At 40.4% G+C, this 17,842-nt stretch overlaps 1 long non-coding RNA gene across 1 annotated transcript in view; it reads left to right on the forward strand.

Annotated features, from left to right (window-relative positions):
• The window catches only part of LOC139359111 (uncharacterized), a 63,919-nt gene extending 47,080 nt beyond the window's left edge, over window positions 1–16,839 (forward strand). The window contains exon 3 of the long non-coding RNA XR_011614801.1: window positions 15,341–16,839. This is a non-coding gene — a long non-coding RNA (uncharacterized lncRNA). The remainder of the gene's footprint in view (window positions 1–15,340) is intronic.
• The last annotated feature ends 1,003 nt before the right edge of the window (window positions 16,840–17,842 follow it).

Consider the following 17,842-nt stretch of genomic DNA (forward strand, 5'->3'; position numbering starts at 1 on the left):
CTGGGGAACGTTATAGATCACACTTCCTATAAATATCCACACTGGTTAGAAATAGACTTTTCCCTACACAGTACGGTACGAGAGTCACTGCAAGTTCTCTATATTTAAAAAAATAAAAGTCAGTGGATTAGCTGACCATATGTCCCAGACCCACGATCTGGTCATAGTGCATGGAGAACAGGCTGCTAGCTGCTAGTTTGAAGTTACTGGTGACAAGTGAGGCCTGGGAGGATCTGAAGGGTGCCGTAGGAGCCGTCCTTGCACACAGTGCTTATGACTTACCAACTTCTCCATGGTATTCCTGGGTGGTGTGCCCACTGAGGTTTTGGGATAGTGGATTGAGCCATAGACTCCCACACTGGTTATCTTAAGAGAGTGCTTTGTAAACTACCTGTGTCAGAATCACCTAAAGAGAGGAAACGCTCCTTAAAATGTAGATTTCTGGGTCCTACCTCAGATCTATTGATTCAAAAGTCTCTGGGGATGGGAAGTAAGATAGGCATACTTAACAAGTAGCCAGGTGATTCTTAAGCTAACTAAACCTTAAGAACCACTAAGTAAACATAGGTTATCAGACTCTATTAGAGTTAGCTTTATTAAATCTTGCTCAACATGTTCAAAAACAGTAATGTATCAGAGTAGACTCAGAGGTAATTTCCATATAAAGTAATTTATCCTAGCAGGCCCCATTTATTTTAAGAATCCTCACAGGCTATTACCATTTCAATCTGCTAACTGTATTTTATTTAAAATGCGAAGTACTGAAACTACTTTGAATACTTGAGTACATTTCACAACAACTACAACTGTACCTCTTATAAAAACATACTTCTGTGGTCACCCATTATTTAATGAATGTTCTCATAGTCATGGAATTAATTTCACAGAGCCAGCTGTCTGAGGTCCCTGGGCTTCATTACCTGGACACTGCCCAGAGAGCTGATAAAAAGCTGTTCATAAAGAAAACTGCTGTTGTACTGCTTTGTGGATTTAAACTTAAAGCACAAAGAGACCATAAGTTAAGTCCCCAGTAAACTAAATTTATAAGGACATGTGGTCAGCTAATCCATTGATTTTTTTTTTTTTTTTTTTTAATTTAGAGAACTTGCAGTGACTCTCGTACCGTACTGTGTAAGGAACAGTCTATTTCTAAGCAGTTTGGATATTTACAGGAAGGGTGAACTATAACGTTCCCTAGTCCGGTACCAGCGTTTGCAAGCCTCTGAATCAGCAAGTTATTTCTTTGATCTACCCTGGGCTTCTTTTCTTGAAATTCACACCCAGTGAGAAAAAAATCCTAGGGTGGTGTGCTATGAATTTAATTGTAACTAATTTTGATTTTAATAACTGTAAATACTAGGTCAACTGTAATAACCATAACTGTGACACAAAACGAGTTTAGAGTTAAAAAGCCAATAAGGAAAGCGGTATATGTATAAGAAATCAGGCAGGTAGAAAGCATTGAAAAAGAATATCAACAGATATTTGCTGAGGAACATTGCTCCATGAAAGAAGCTACACCAGGCCCTGTGCAGTGGCTCATGCTTGTAATCTCAGCACTTTGGGAGCCTGAGGTGGGTGGATCACTAGAGCCATGGGTTTGAGATCAGCCTGGACAATATAGCGAGACCTTGTTTCTACAGAAATATACAAAAAATTAGCTGGGCGTGGTGGTGCACACATGTAGTCCCAGCTACTCGGGACGCTGAGGTGGGAGGATCACCTGGGCCTGGGAGGTTGAGGTGGTAGTGAGCCATTACTGCGCACTGCACTTCAGCCTGGGTGAGAGTTAGACCCCGTTTCAAAAAGCTACACTAGGGCTGGCAGGGTGGCTTATGCCTGTAATCCCAGTGCTTTGGGAGCCAGGCAGGAAAATCACTTGAGCCTGGGAGTTTGAGACTAGCCTGGGCAATATGGCAAGACCATGTCTTTACAAAAAATTTTAAAAATTAGCTGGGCGTGGTGGTGTGCACCTGTGTTCCCAGATACTCAGGAGGCTGACGTGGGAGGATTGTTTGAGCCCAGGAAGTCAAGGCTGCAGTGAACCATGACTGCACCATCGCACTCCAGCCTAAGTGACAGAACAAGACTCTGTATGGGAAAAAAAAAAAAAAAAAAAAGCTACACCAGAGCTGACCTAAGACAGTGGCATGATTGGCTGCTAAGAAGACATCCTGGAATCAGAGGGTACCAAAGGATGGTAGGTCCAGTTCTTCCAATAAGACCTAGGTAAGATTGTCTGGTCTTGTCCCATTTCCCCATTGACCAACAAAAGAAGTGCTTATCTAGTATAGAAACATTAGACTCAGAAAAGAACTTTTCCAAGGCAGTCCAAAAAGTCCATTGAACATGACTGGTCAACTCTAAAATTTGTATATCAACATGTAGTTATTACGAATTAGGTGATTGTGCGTGTGTGTGTGTGTGTGCTGATGAACTTTTGTGATTATGAAACTTTTAAGAGTGGAAATTTTTGCCTCTGCTGTCTATTTGTCTTATGTTTCTAATTTTAGAGGTCTTGCATTATGGAACTTTCTAAGCTGCTGTATGAGACCTCGTTCATGTGCCTCCCTAGATTCTCATTGCTCGCCCTGTCCCCCAGGTCCTGAGCAGCCCGCTCAATGGAAAGCCCCTCATCTTCTACCTCTGGGTCTCAGTCCTCCCCCGCCCGTTTGGTGATGGTTGGGCTCTCCATGGTGTCCGTGGCGCATGTCTTGGCAGGAGCTGCGTCAACCTTGCACTCAGCCATCGCCTAAGGACCGGGACAGTCTTGGCCCTTTGCTCCACTTCCGTACTACAGGCTGTGGGACCTGGGTTCCCCGGTGGTTGCCCTACTGGATGAAGACCTTGAAAGTGTGGGGGGAACTAATGAAGACAGGAGATGTGCTCAGAGGTTCCATTCATCTCCCTTTCTTCCCCTGATGGACTCTTCTGAGGGGAAGTGGTTTTCCGTGATCTGTCTGGAAGATGGGCCACATGGCCAAGCAACTGGCTGTGTTGTCTTATAAGCTGTGGCTAGATAAGTGGATAAATGAGGTGGACCTTATATTTGCTAACTCAATCTCCTTTCCTCCGCACTCTTGCTGTCCTGGGATTGTTCTTTTTTATAAAGCCTCAGTACATAGGTAACTGCCACAGGTTTTGTTTTCTAGGAAACACAGGGAGAGGAGTGGGTCTAGAAAGCAGACCCTCAAGACTGGATTTTGGATTGAGTTGCCTATCTGTCTGAAAGCATTAGGAACTTCATTGCTTGTGGAAAATGAAATGTTAACAATTTTGGCATGCAACAGCATCCTGAATTAGCTTTCTATTGCTGTTGTGACAAATTACCATCATCTTAGTGGCTTAAAACAACACAAAGCATTAATTTATTTTTAAAATTTAAATTAAAAAAAATTTTTTTTGAGATGGAGTCTCACACTGTTGCCCAGGCTGGAGTGCAGTGGTGTGATCTTGGCTCACTGCAGCCTCTGCCTGCTGGGTTCAAGCAATTCTCCTGCCTCAGCCTCCGAAGTAGCTGGGACTACAGGCCCCTGCCACCATGCCTGCCTAATTTTTGTATTTTTAGTGGAGAAAGAATTTTCACCATGTTAGCCAAGCTGGTCTTGAACTACTGACGTCAAGTGATGCACCCGCCTCAGCCTCCTAAAGTGCTGGGATTACAGATGTGAGCCTGGCCTAATTTATTATCTTAAAATTTGTAGGGTGGAAGCCTGATAGAGGTTTCACTGGGCTAAAATCAAGGTGTCAGTAAGGCTTTGTTCTTTTCCAGAGGCTCCAAAGGAGAAGCTGGCTTCTAGTCTTCTCTAGCTTCTAGAGGTCACCTGCATTTTCTCTGCTTGTGGCCCCTTTTTCTGTCTTCAAAGGCCAGCAATGCAGTAGCATCTCCCTGACCCTTATTCTATGGCCACTTCTTACCCAGTTAGGAAAGTATCTCTGTCTTTAAGGACTCGAATGATTAGATTGAGCCCATTTAATAGTCCAGGATAATCGCCCCATCTCAAACTACCTAACCTCAATCACATCTGCTAAGTCCCTTTTGTCTATATGTAAAGTGGCATATTCACAGCTTCTGGAAAGTAGATATCTTTGCAGGGAGCATTCTTCTGCTGATTACTCATAAAAATTACTGAAGTTTTCACTTGTGGTTTATTGAGAAATGTAGTTATAAGACAAGCCATTGGTAGATGTGTGACTGATGCATCTGGTTGTTATGGGAGGAACAAAATTTATAAGGATTGTGGCATGAGGTATCTTCTTTTGATGGAATTAGTAGCTTTATAAAAAGAGAATCACAGACACATTTAAGCCATGCTCTGTCAGCCAGAGTGTTCCTAAAGCAGCTTTAAAGACTCATTTCTCACAGCGACCATGAAGCCTGTGCTGAAAATCCAGCTCTGAATTTAATTATAAGGGTGGCAGAAATGCAAGACGTATTATGTGCACCATCTCAACAAGGTTCCTCTGTCAAACTTACCACCCTGAGAGGAAAAGATGGGGACTTTGAGACACGAGAGGGTAACCGTAAGGGTCCCAGTTCCTCTGGATCCTCCTCATTGGCAGAAACATCACCCTTTCCACAGGAAAACATGCCCCCTTGCTTCCCATTGTCTGGAGAGTTTGAGAAGCCTCAGGCGAGGGCAACGCATTTGACTTGCTGGTTCTCCTCAAGCTCAAGTCCACCACCCTCATTGCCTTCAGGCCGATAACCAGATTCAGGTCTCAGCTCAGCCTGAATGGGGAAATAGAGCCCTGCTTTAGGGTGAAGTGGTCCCTATAAAGGATTTGGAGAATCTGGGTAAGAAGCGCCTGGAGGAAATAAGGCAGCACATCGTGGGTGGATCTTGAAAATATTAGTCCTGAGAGGGAGGCATATAGACTGGATAGGGGAGAACTCTGTGACGGGGGGCACCCATAACTTGGGATTCAGTGTTCCAATCAGACACTGGGTGCTTATCTTAACAGTTTGCTAGAAGGACCCCCTGAAACCTAAATTGGGCAACACCTTTCAATGAATAAGATGGAGATGCCATAATTTCTTTGCCTTAGAAAGTGGTCAGAAGGCTTAAGGAGCTTTTGAGGTTTTGAGGATGGATGGACTGTGGATGACTCGAAGCCACCACGTGACTATGCCCTACATCCAATTTTATATCTCTGCTAATTTAAAGTTAGGGTTGTTTCTGAATTTATGAATTTGAGCCACTGGGCAAAGCAGAGCTTTATTTGATTACTGATTCATTTATTTAATAAATATTCACTGAAACCAATTATATGCAAAAGTGTCTATGACATAAAGAAAATCCCTTGCCTTGAGGAGTTCCTAATCTAGTATGGAAGGCAGGAGAGAAAAGTCATCTACTCTTAAGGCCACTCCACTGAAAATTCTTCAGTTATATGCTGTGGCATATGACTTTCAGAGCAGTTGTCCTGTAACTGCTGCTTTTCTAACATGGTAGAATGACACGATCTTATGCTAGGTATAGAAATAAGTGCAGACACTTGAATAGGCTTATAAAACCTTTCATCTGAAGACTTCAATTTGAAAAAAGACTCTAGAGGAAAAATATATAGATTCAGACAGTTGTTTTTAAAATATGTTTGTATTATTTCTTTATTTTTGAGATTGTCATTTGGAGGCTATACAATTAGTTTTCAAGAATTACTGAAAATGCAGACACTATTTTGGTGAATTTTTATTTTAAATAGATGTGGGTTTAGAGGGATATGCTTCAGGCAAAAATCTCATTAATTCTTCTTGCTTTCCATTTTGAAATGAACAAAAAGGTTTATGAATGAAGGGCAGAGGAAGAAAGATGAATTTCTGTCTTATTTCATTTCATCTGCCACTCAGACATTATAGTTTCTTTAAAGCAAGGAAAACCACTTAGTTTTTGATAATTTAAGTTCCTCGCATAATTAACAGATAGTTTTTCTGGTCTATCAACTTCATCATTTTTTCAATTTTTTCATGTCTTACAGTGTGAAGTAAGCATCACAGTAATAGTTAAATAAGATGATATATCAGTAAAACATGCACTTATTTTGACAATTTTTATTGCAATTAAAAGTTTGGAATATTATTATAAAGATGAATATCAATAAAATTGTTTTGGGAACAATTCATGGAGAATATGGTAGGTAGAGGGTGACCAATAAATATTTGAATGACATTGCAGAAGGAGTGAGTTTATAATGTGTAAATTCAGCCATTTCCTTTACTAACACTTCATTCTGCTTCTTTGCATGAGGAGAATGTTTGTTGAGTGATTATACATGATTAAGTAGAGAATGCTGCATTAGGAGTGCTGAATTCTGACATCTACTCCAGATGTGTTTTGGTAAATAGTATTATGAAAATACCATTTTTTTCCTCTTGTAAAAGAAATATGTTGTTTATTCATATATATATGTGTATATATATGTGTGTGTATATATATATATATTTAAAAAATACAAGGAAGTTTACTCATATGGCTACCACCAAAAAATAATAACTATTCATAGTTTGGTATCTATTATTCTAGTCTTTATGTATGTAACCATTTTATTAAGTAGACTTAAATCAGCAAAAGGTATTATTTTTCCCTCAATGCCTTAAGATATGTTCTATTATTTCTTCATTCCCTGTCTCTTGACAATATTTTTGGCATTCTTCATGGTGTTTCCATTTTTCCTCTCTCTCACACACTTTGTTGAATATGGTGGGAGTATTTACACCATGGAAATTGGCAAATGCTGCAAATCCACATCTTGTCCTGAGTCCATGTTTACTGCTCCAGGTAATCGAGTACTAAGCCATTCAGTACATGACATTCCCTTAGTTCAAGGGATTGCTTTAGAGGTTGCCTAATCAATGTGATGCTTCGAAAAATTTTTGGGGAGTTGTGGGTCACAGGAGATCTCTTTCTTTTTGGATGACAAAGAATACGGATTTACAGCCTGAACTTGCTGCTGCCATTGTGTTACAAAGAAAAGCTATCCTGAAGAAACAACTCGCACAGAAATAAAGTCAGGAGCAACATAATACTGAGTGGGGAAAAGTTGAAAGCATTGTCCCTGAGAACTGGAACAAGACAAGGATGCCAACTTTCACCACTTTTACTCAACATAGTACTGGAAGTCCTAGCCAGAGCAATCAGACAAGAGAAAGAAGTAAAGGGCACCCAAATCAGTAAAGAGAAAGTCAAACTGTCGCTGTTCACTGATGATGTGATCATATACCTAGAAAATCCTGAAGACTCATCCATAAAGCTCGAAGAACTGATAAATGAATTAAATAAAGTTTCAGGATACAAAATTCATGTACACAAACCAGTAGCATGGCTATACACCAACAACGACCAAACTGAGAATCAAATAAATAACTCAATTCCTCTTACAGCAGCTGCAAACAAAAACAAAAACAAAAACAAAACGTGAAAAACCTAGGAATATATTTAACCAAGGAGGTAAAATATTTCTACAAGGAAAACTACAAAACACTGCTGAAGGAAATCATAGATGACACAAATAAATGGAAACACATCCCATGCTCATGGATGGGTAGAACCAATATTGTGAAAATGACCATACTGCCAAAATCAATCTACAGATTCAGTGTACTTCCCATCAAAATAGTATCACTTTTCACAGAACTAGAAAAAAAATTCTAAAATTCGTACGAAACCAAAAAGGAGCCCACGTAGTCAAAGCAAGATTAAGCAAAGAGAACAAATTTGGAGGCATCACATTACCTGACTTTAAGCTATAATACAAGGCTACAGTTACCAAAACAGCATGGGACTGGTGTGAAAATAGGCATGCGGACCAATGGAACAGAATAGAGAACCCAACAATAAATCCAAATACTTACAGCTAACTGATCTTCGACAAAGAAACAAAAACATAAATTGGGGGCCAGGTGCTGTGGCTTATGCCTGTAATCCCAGCACTTTGGGAGGCCAAGGTGGGCGGATCACCTGAGGTCAGGAGTTTGAGACAAGCCTGGCCAACCTGGTGAAACCTCATCTCTACTAAAAATACAAAAATTAGCTGGGCATGGTGGCGGGTGTCTGTAATCCCAGCTACTCGGGAGGCCAAGGCAGGAGAATTGCTTGAACCCAGGAGGCTGAGGATGCAATGAGCCCAGACTGCGCCTTGGCACTCCAGCCTGGGTGACAAGAGTGAAACTCCGTCTCAAACCCAACACAACACAGCACAACAAAACATAAATTAGGGAAAGGTCACCCTATTCAACAAATGGTGCTGGGATAATTGGCAAGCCACATGTAGACAAATAAAACTGGATCCTCATCTCTCACCTTATTCAAACATTGATTCAAGATGGAACAAAGACTTAAATCTAAGACCTGAAACCATAAAAATTCTAGAAGAAAACATCAGAAATACTCTCCCAGACATGAGCTTATGCAAAGATTTTATGACCAAGAACCCAAAAACAAATGCAACAAAAACAAAAGTAAACAAATAGGACCTAATTAAACTAAAATGCTTCTGCACAGCAAAAGAAATAATCAGCAGAGTAAACAGACAACCCACAGAGTGGGAGAAAATATTTGTGAACTATGCATTTAACAAGGGACTAATATACAGGAACTCAAACAAATCAGCAAGGAAAAAAGAAATAATCCCATCAGAAAGTGGGCAAAAGACACGAACAGACAATTCTCAAAAGAGGATAAAGAAATGTCTAACAAACAAACAAAAAAAAGCTCAACATCACTCATTAGCAGGGCAATGCAAATAAAAATCACATGTGATACCACCTTACTCCTGTAAAAATGGCCATAATTTAAAAATTTTAAAAAAATGGATGTTGGCATGGATATGGTGAAAAAGGAACATTTTTACACTACTGGTGGAAAAGTAAACCAGTACAACCACTATGGAAAACAGTATGGAGATTCCTTAAATAACTAAAAGTAGAATCACCATTCAATCCAGTAATCCCACTACTGGGTATTCTTCACACAAAGGAAAGGAAGTCATTATATGAAAAAGACACTGGCGTACACACGTTTATAGCAGGACAATTTGCAATTGCAAAAATGTGGAACCAGCCTAAATGCCCATCAAAAAATTAGTGAATAAAGAGAATGTGGTATATACGCACCATGGAAAACTAACCAGCCATAAATCAAAACAAAATAATGACATTTGCAGCAACCTGCATGGAGTCGGAGACCATGATTCTAGGTGAAGTAACTCAGGAATGGAATGTTGTATATTCTCACTTATAAGTGGGAACTAAACTATGAGGATCCAAAGGCATAAAAATGATGTAATGGACTTTGGGGATTCAGGCAAAGGAGCAGGCAGGGCATGAGGGCTAAAAGACTATGCATTGGGTACAGTGTACACTGACCATGTGATGAGTGCACAAAAATTTCAGAAATCATCACTAAAGAACTTATCGATGTAACCAAAACCAGCTGCTCCCCAAAACCTATTGAAACAAAATTAAAAAGAAATAAAGTCTAGAGAAATGCAGAGAGATTGAGCTGGAGTCCTGAACAAACTGTGTCTAAGCTCTGTGCTAGCTTTGAACTTTAAATTATGTGGGCTCATAAATTATTTCAGTGTCTGAGCCAGCTCGGGTCCAGTTTCCTGTTCCTGAAATGTCTGAACTGAACTGTGCTGAACTCAATAGTATCCCATGTTTTGTGGCATTCCACAAATGAATTTTGTAGAAATGAATACACAATTTCAGAAGAAACAGATATTTGAGGAGTATGAATTATATATTACGCTTTTGCAGCAGCCTTTCAAGTGCAAACCTCAGGATGTGATGAACTCTCAAGAATATGTCCTATTAGTTTGGCTTAATTTTGAGGGGACTTGATTGAGCTGAAAGATAATGGAGACTTCCAAGATGATGCAGAATTCCGTGTCATGTTAACATTCAGTATATTACTTCCAGAACTGTTATGAAACTTAGGTTATGAAATTTATTTGCCTAAAGTTTAGGCAACTTTTGCTTCTACCTTTCTGAAAATATTTTATTTTTCAGAAAGGTGTTGAAATAAAAATTAAATACAAGTTGAGAAACACGTTAAGAGTTACTGTCCGTGAAATAAATCTGAAGTCAGAATGTAAACATATGCTTATTGAATAGATCTCAATTTTTTTGAGACCAGTTTATTCCTGTTATTGCCACTAGTTTCATTGACTTGATCAATATTATGCACTCTGAATGGATAAAGTTGATTAAACTTTTTTTGTGTGTGTTGCTTTTGTATTCAGGCTTTAACCCATCCATTGCCATTTTTAGTATTACAAGATTTATAGAGCTACAGATATTTGGTTTTCTTTTTTTTTTTTTTTTTTTTTTGAGGCCGAGTTTCGCTCTGTCACCCAAGCTGGAGTGCATGGAGTGCAGTGGCACGATCTCGGCTCCCTGAAAGCTCCGCCTCTCAGGTTCATGCCATTCTCCTGCCTCAGTCTCCTGAGTAGCTGGGACTACAGGTGCCCACCACCAAACCCAGCTAATTTTTTTTTTTTTTTTTAGTAGAGACGGGGTTTCACTGAGTTAGCCAGGATGGTCTCGATCTCCTGACTTCGTGATCTGCCCGCCTCGCCCTCCCTCCCAAAGTGCTGGGATTACAGGCGTGAACCACCGTGCCCAGCAGGATATTTGGTTTTCTAATCAGGTAGCCTGCTATAGATTGAATTTTTGTATCTCCCCCAAATTCATGTGTTGAAACCCTAATCCTCAGTATGATAGTGTTTGGAGGTGGGGCCTTTGATAGGTTATTAGGTCATGAGGGTGCAGACCTTCATGAATGGCATTAGTGCTCTCGTAAGAAAGGATATGAGAGAAATGATTTCTATCTTGGCCATGTGAGGCTACAGTGAGAAGATGGCTGTGGCTGTCTACAAGCCAGAAAATGGGCCCTCACCATTCACCAAATCTGCTGGCACCTTTTCCTTAGACTTCCAAACCTCCATAAATGTGAGAAATAAATGTTTATTGTTTAAACCACTCCAGTCTATAGTATTTTTGGTATTAGCAGCTTGAACTAAGACATGCTCTATTGTTAAAAATTCTTGAACGTTTTTGTGTTAAAATATTTGTGTGTGTATGTGTGTTTGTATATAGATTAGATATCCTTCCTTGTTGCTTTATTTCTTGGTCCCTGTTAATTTAGCTCTGATTATGTCTAATCTAGGAAATATTGAAGATAATTATTTTATTGCCTACCCACCCTTATGAGTCTCTTTTTCCCAGCAAAAGATTCCCAAGTTTTGTTCCTTGCTGTCCTTACCACATACCTTTGAGTCCTGTCCACTGTGTTGCAAAGTCCTTCTTAAAAGTAATGTCTCAGGAGTGGTAGCTCACGCCTGTAATTCCAGCATTTTGGGAGGCTGAGGCAGGCAGATCACTTGAGGCCAGGAGTTCGAGATCAGCCTGGCCAACATGGCAAAACCCTATGTCTACTAAAAACACAAAAATTAGCTGAGTATGGTGGCACATGCCTATATTCTCAACTACTCGGGTGGCTGAGCCACAAGAATCGCTTAAACCTAGGGTGAGGCTTGTTGTTGGGGAGGTTGGTTGCAGTGAGCTGAGATTGCGCCACTGCACTATAGTCTAGGTGACAGAGCAAGACTATGTCTCAAAAAAAAAAAAAAAAAAAAAGAAAAAAAAGAAAAAAGAAAAAAATAATAATGTGTTGATCATAAGAGGAGACTAAAAGAAGTGAGCATTGATATAATCAGCTCTAATAAACCTACTGGGCAGAGCTAATGAGAATTCTGTTATTGTGTATATATTTTCCTACTCAAGTAATTTGAAATATGTGAAAAGTTATAACTAAGTCTGTGGTTCATGGAATGGTTTTTAAGCAATATTCCTTAGAAAGGAAGAAAAAGTTGGGTTTTGCTCTGTCACCTGTCTTCTTATACATTTTTTTAAAAAAGATTCTTCATTTTGTTCAAATTATTCATAGACTTTGCATCTGTTTTTGAGGTGGACTTCCTAAATGGTACCATTTGTTGATCTGCAAACACCTGAGTTACAAAAGGCTTTCTCAAATGAGGTCATTCATTGAGTCAGAATATTTATCTAAAAAAGGCCACATGGAAGGACAGATGTTTGTCATTTGAATTTTGCCCTTTCTTAGGAAGTTGCTTTGGCTCCATGTTAGGAGAGCAGTTCCTGGGGGAAAAAAAAATCTATGTGTGAATGTTCAGGCCTTTCCATAGGCAATGACAAAGGCTTTCCCTGGCAGTCTTCTGGGGAAATCTGCCCTCCCCACACAACCTTGGTGCACAGCTAGTGCACTGTGGTCTTTGAAGAGACCTGCAGTCAAAGAGTCCTGCTCACTGGTTGGTCATGCTCTTACACACAGTGACTTCCTAGCCAGGCACCTCCACTGGGAAAGGTGCCTTCTTATGCAGAAACCTTGAAGATATTTTCCCCACTCTGACTGACTCGGTGTCCAGTACCTTTTCCACTTCCAGCCTCTGGGTCCCAGGTCCATAAAACTGCAAAAGCCTTTTGTTCCAGGATTCTTATTCCATGAGACACTGCCCCCCACCCCACCCCAGGGATCCATCTGATCCTCAACAGGTGCACTGTTCCATGGGGAAATGCAATAGGGGAGAGACGACAGCTTTCTCTGGTTTTAGCCTCTTGCTTTTATTATCGCAGTACATGGATAAAGGCTTCACCCTTGATTTCATTTTGGCGGGTTGCTTTTAACTTGCTGTTCTGGCAATTCAGTTCTAGTCAGCTCAGCCTAAGACAGGTCCTGACAATGCAGTTCCCATCAATAAAAGCTTTTACCATAAAATGGACACACCAGGCAATAATAATTACAAAAGCCAAATTTACTGAGCTCTTACTGTATGCCAGAAACCATGATAAGCCCTTTAAATATGTGATTGCTGCATTGCTCAAAGTGTGGTCCCGGAACCAGTGCCGACTGACAACAGTTTGCTACCAATTTAAGACATGATAAGTAGAAAAACTGAGAGTATGTATTTAGAAACTTGTATTTGTCACTGCTTTGTAACTGGTATATATATATGTTTTTTGTGTTTGTATGAGTATTCGTCCACAATAGACTGAAAATTTTAGAAATATGTTCTTTCACCACAGATGAATGGAGAAGCACTATGCTCTCTCATTTAATCTTTAAAACGATCTTTTGAAGTACATCCCATTAGCACCCCTCATATACTGATGAGTAACCCAAGGCACAGACAGGCTGAGTAACTTGCTCAGGGTCACGCTGATAAGTAGTGTCAATGCTGCGGCAAGACAGCTGGCTCCAGCTGCTGAGCTTCCTCACTCCAGGGCTGGATTCACAGCTCTTTTTATCAGTGAATGTCTTGTGCTACCCAAATATGATCTAACAAGTGATCTATGGAGCCACATGGGTAGAATATCTGTCATTGTGTTTGCCCCAGCAAATCCAGGGTGCATAGCTGCCTTAGACAAGTACCTCTGTCACGTAATTAAATGACACTCTCTACCTACATTGGCAAGGAGAAGTTCTGAGTCTTTGCAGGAAACCCACCCCATTCCAAGGTATCTTCTTGTGCTGGGTTTAGGGTTTTCAGAAATTCATTCTTGTTACAATCAGTATTTACCCAAATCAATTTTCCCTGTCCTTAGTACCAATTTCCACACTTATAATTCCATTTACTTTCAGTTTTAGGATTCTGCGTCTGCATGGCCATGGGTACATGTTTCCTGCCGTCATCACAGGCATGGAAATAAAATTTTGCGAATCCAAATATTTCCCGTAGACTGAGGTCTTGACAGCTTATACTGGCACACCTCGTTTTATTGCGCTTCACTTTATTGTGCTGTGCAGATATTGTATTCTCACAAACTGAAGGTTTGCGGCAACCCTACATCCAGCAAATCTATTGGTGCCATTTTCCCAACAACACGGGCTCACTTCATGTTTCCGTGTTACATTTTGGTAATTCTCTCAGTATTTCAAACATTTTCATTATTATTATCTCCATCACAGTGATCTGTGGTTTGTGAACTTTGAAGTTACTATTGTAATTGTTTTAGGGTGCCATGAACCGTGCGCAGAGATGACAAACTTAATAAATGCATGTGTGTTCTGACTGCCCCACCGACCAGCAGCATCCCCATCTCTCTTCCTCTCTTTGGGCTTTCCTATTTCCTGAGGCAGAACAATATTAACATTAGGCCAATTAATAACCCTGCAATGGCTTCAAACTGTTCAAGTGAAGAGTCATGAGTTTCTTTAAATTGAAAGCTAGAAATGATTAAGCTTAGTGAGGAAGGCATGTTGAAAGCCGAGATAGGCTGCAAGTTAGGCCCCTTGAGCCAAACAGCCAAATTGTGAATGCGAAGGAAGAGTTCTTGAAGGAAACTAAAAGTCTACTCCAGCAAACACATGAATGACAAGAAAGTGAAATAGCCCGATGGCTGATATGACGAAAGTTTGAGTAGTCTAAATAGAAGATCAAATCAGCCATAGCATTCCCATAAACCAGAGCCCAATCCAGGTCAAGGCCCATAACATCCAAGAAAGAACCTCCACCAGCAAAAAGATTACAACTTGCTGAAGACTCAGATCATCATTAGTATTTTTTAGCAAAAGTGTTTTTCAGTTAAGATTTGAATATTTTTCTAGACACAATGCTATTGCACACTTAATAGATTATAGTCTATTAAGCATAGTGTAAACATAACTTTTATGTGCACTGGACAACCAAAAAGTTTCTGTGACTTATTTTACTGCAATATCTGCTTTATTGTGGTGGTCTGGAACCAAACCTACAATATCTCCAAGGTACGCCTGTACCGAAGAGCCCAGTGCTAAGAGCAGCCCTGATGAGGTATGAATGCGTATATGCAAAGAGCTAATTTTCTGGGGTTAAATCCCTTATACATTTTCTTATCTATGATTCCTTGGGTGAAAAGGTAGATTAGGATCAAAAACCAAAACTTCATAAGAAATCCTTGTTATGGAGAGGATGGATGATTTTACAGTGTGTTTCTTTTGAGGAAGAGTAAGAAACAGGGGCAATTGGAGGTAAGAAAAACTAGTAGCAGTTACACGTGGTTGGTTCTGGGTAGTGGAATTTGATATTGGGCTGAGTGGAGTTGGAGATTGCTGCTTTTACTGTATACTCTTCTCTATTTGATTTTTTTTTTTTAATTTAACCATGTCCACATATTACTTTGAGCAATTAAAAACAAATCCTAGGTGGGGTTTTGTGTTACGTCCGCCTAGCCTACCCCTGAATTTGGCTCGATGTAGTGGGCTGTTCCCTGCAAGGTTGAATTTCCCTTCTGCTGAAAGCATCTTGCTCCAAACCTGGCTTTCTTTTTTTCCTCTGCCTCAAGGACCTTCTTCAAAATCGTGGGAGCCCTCTTGGCCCATGCACAGGAGCAACCAGGAAGTGGAGAGGCACACAGACCCCTGGGGGATAATGTTTCAACAGAAGATGGTTGGAATGAGGAGATACAACTTCAGGCTGATAATTAGGGGAAGAATTGGAAAACTTGCCAAAGTTTCCCAGGAGAGCGGAGCCCCTGTTGCCTACAGAGATGACTGGATAACATACTCTGAAATGGACATTTTCCCTTTCTCTCTCATACTCCCCTGTTGCTGCTTCCTAGGCTCACCTCCCAAATAAACTACCTCCACTGAGTCCTCATCTCAGGCTCTGCTTTCAGTAGAAACCAAATCAAGACAGTTCGTTATTTGAAAACTAGTAACCCTGAGATAAGATTCACAGTCTAAGGTTTCTGGACCCTGCTATCTGCAGTTGCATGGACCCTGGGAGCTGCTGCTGTGTGTGCATTGGGCTTAGATGCAGACAGAGAATTACTCCATTCTGAGCAATCAATGAACAGTTCCAGAAATGTACAATGGGGGTGCTTCATGGCTGGGGGAGGGAGCAAGAGATGCCATAAGGGAGACTGTAAGTAATTTTCTGGCCAGCCAAAGAAATGCCATAGAAGAAGAAAGAAGGCAGATAAAAAGAAGTTGGCATCATACAGAGAAAAGGAAATGCCGTCTCTCCCTTTCCTCCTGTCAAGACGGCTAAGAGGTGTGAGCAGCAGATTGCAAAATAATCCAGGGAGCCAAGGACACTGCCAACTTGCTGTAGATGTTGGAACTGTCTCTTGAGTTTTGGAGGCCAACCACTAGAGTTTGGGGAAGATGACCAAATAGGGACACTGCTTCCTTCTGCCATGTAGGTGGGGTGAAGGAGATCCACCAACTGAAATTTTGGCATGTCTGAAAATTCTGCTCCCAGGGTGCCTCTGAATTTCCAGTTTCCAGTTCTGCTCCTACCTGGCTGTGAGCGGCTGCTGGCTTCTGTGAGACACTGATCCACCCTTGTAATACTGCACCCACCACCTTTTCCTCAAGTTACCTTGGCCTGGTTCTTGTTATTTGCAACGAAAATTTGTGACTGTTATGGTTACCCTCCCTAGCAGACTGGAGTGTCCTTGGGATTCCCTTCTCCACTCTTGCACTTTTGTTTGTTTCTTTCTATATATGTGGCTTAGGGTTGCTGTTTTCCTTCCTCATTCAGATCATGGAGATTCCTCTCTTTCTGTTTTCCAGTTAATTATGTTTTCTTCTTTGTTCTCCACACCCTTGTATACATCTTAGTACTTCTAATAAACCTTCATGTGTGATGCGATCAGCTAAGTGGAACGGCAAAAATAACCCTCCAGCTTGTTAATGCTAAAACCACCAATAGGAGGTGACCTGTGAGGCGTTTCCAACAATTTAAGTGTCTGCCTTAGAGGGGAGGGTAATTGCTATGCTGTTCCTAAGCTCTCCTTGACTCTTGGGTATCCACAGCCAACACAGCTTCTCATTTCTCCTAATCTACTCCCTGGCCTCCTTGTTGAATGAGGGTCTTATTGGAGACCTCCCTTGCTTGAGGCTTGTACTCTTGGCTCCTCTATCAAGATTTCACAGAAGCATGTCTGAAAAACAGGATCTCCAAAACCAACTTTCCCTCTTGAGCTAGATTTCAGGAAACATCAAGAGTTGAAACAAATTCTGCTTTTTTAAAATCACTTAAAAGACAAGTAACCTGCTCACATGTTTGAATCTTGTCCTCAATAACTGAACCTGAGGCAGCAACGTGTATGAATGCCTTATAAGGGCAACTGATATGCCCCAAATGGGTTTAGATTCTTTTTTTCTATTAATACTTGAAATTTTAAATAAAAGCAATAGCTGTTTATTTTTTAAAAAATGAAAGCAGTGCTAGAAAGAAGGAGCAGGCTGGGCCAGACTGCATGGGTCAAACTATCTGCTGTAGCCAGCACAGGCTTTCAGGGTGTGACCTCAAGTTCTCTGTCTTCCCATTCCTTATCTGAGATGTGGGGATAGCAATAGCATCGGCCCCAGAGGTTCTCATGAGAGTTAAATGAGTTGATATCTATAAAGAGCTTAAAACAGTGCTTGGCACATCATAGCCTGATATTAGAAAGTACTATATGAAATCAAAGATTTTCAAATATTTTCTACATTTTTAATGTCTGTGTGAGCATATCAACAAATTATTTTTCTGCTTATGTAAGTAGGCAACTTATACATAGAGTGACCTCTTTTATTCCCCCTTGATAATGTGTCTTAGACATCTTCATTGTCAGTATTTAGAGATTACCTCATTCTTTTTAATGACTCCATATATTCCATTGTATGGGTGTAGAATAATTTATTTAACCAGTCCTCTAAAAATAGACTTGTGTTGCTTCCAATGAGTCTGTTAACAAAGAATGTTATAAGGCATAGATGTGTGCATTTATTTCTGCACACAGGCAAGTAAATTCATAGAAGTAATATAAATTTTGGTAGGTCTTCTGAATTGCCCT

This window comes from Macaca nemestrina, chromosome 16 (genome assembly GCF_043159975.1).
Source record: "Macaca nemestrina isolate mMacNem1 chromosome 16, mMacNem.hap1, whole genome shotgun sequence".
NCBI lineage: Eukaryota > Metazoa > Chordata > Mammalia > Primates > Cercopithecidae > Macaca > Macaca nemestrina.